Source organism: Meleagris gallopavo, chromosome Z, assembly GCF_000146605.3.
Source record: "Meleagris gallopavo isolate NT-WF06-2002-E0010 breed Aviagen turkey brand Nicholas breeding stock chromosome Z, Turkey_5.1, whole genome shotgun sequence".
Taxonomy (NCBI): domain Eukaryota; kingdom Metazoa; phylum Chordata; class Aves; order Galliformes; family Phasianidae; genus Meleagris; species Meleagris gallopavo.
Genome location: NC_015041.2, coordinates 22532768 through 22533465, shown reverse-complemented (window position 1 = coordinate 22533465; position 698 = coordinate 22532768).

Below are 698 nucleotides of genomic sequence, written 5' to 3'. Positions count from 1 at the left end.
AAAAAAAAAAGCACCTGTCCCTTTATTGATTTACATATGTCTAATTTAATAAAGTGTAGAATCCAAGATAACTTGTCAATGTGTGTGTTTATTTAAATTTTATTATTTTGCATGTCCTTTACTTAGCAAAAAAGAAAATTCCTCTGAGTACTTGGACAAATGAAGCTAGTTTGGCTTGGCCTGGAAAACTATCACCTGTTTTAAAAAAGCTGCCACAGATTTGTCTTTAAGTATCATAAAGTTAAAATTGTGGAGTATGTTAGATTTAATGTGGAAATAAAGCTCATGATATGATTCTAAATCCAGAAGTGTCTGTCTTTTGAAATACATGTAAAATGTACCCATCTGGAAAGGATATTCTGTATGTATATGGAAAGTGCCTGGTCCTTCTAAATCATCTCTCGGCTGATTTCTTATACCACTTTTGTTACTGTTCCTATCTAAAGAAGTCCTGTTCAGGATTAAGTATTGTTGGAAACGTGATGCAACAATTTCTTCTCAGTCCTTGTGAAAGCTGTGCTAGCAGTGTTTTTGTTTAGCATATTTCTCTGACTAGTACTGTGCTGTCCATTGGTAATATCTGTAATTAACCAAACTGTTTTCACTTGCATCTGGAAAGTCTTCAGAATTTGCCTGTTTCTGACTTAATGTGTAAATTATTTCCTGTGTGAACTATTCCATACTTCCTGTATTTACAG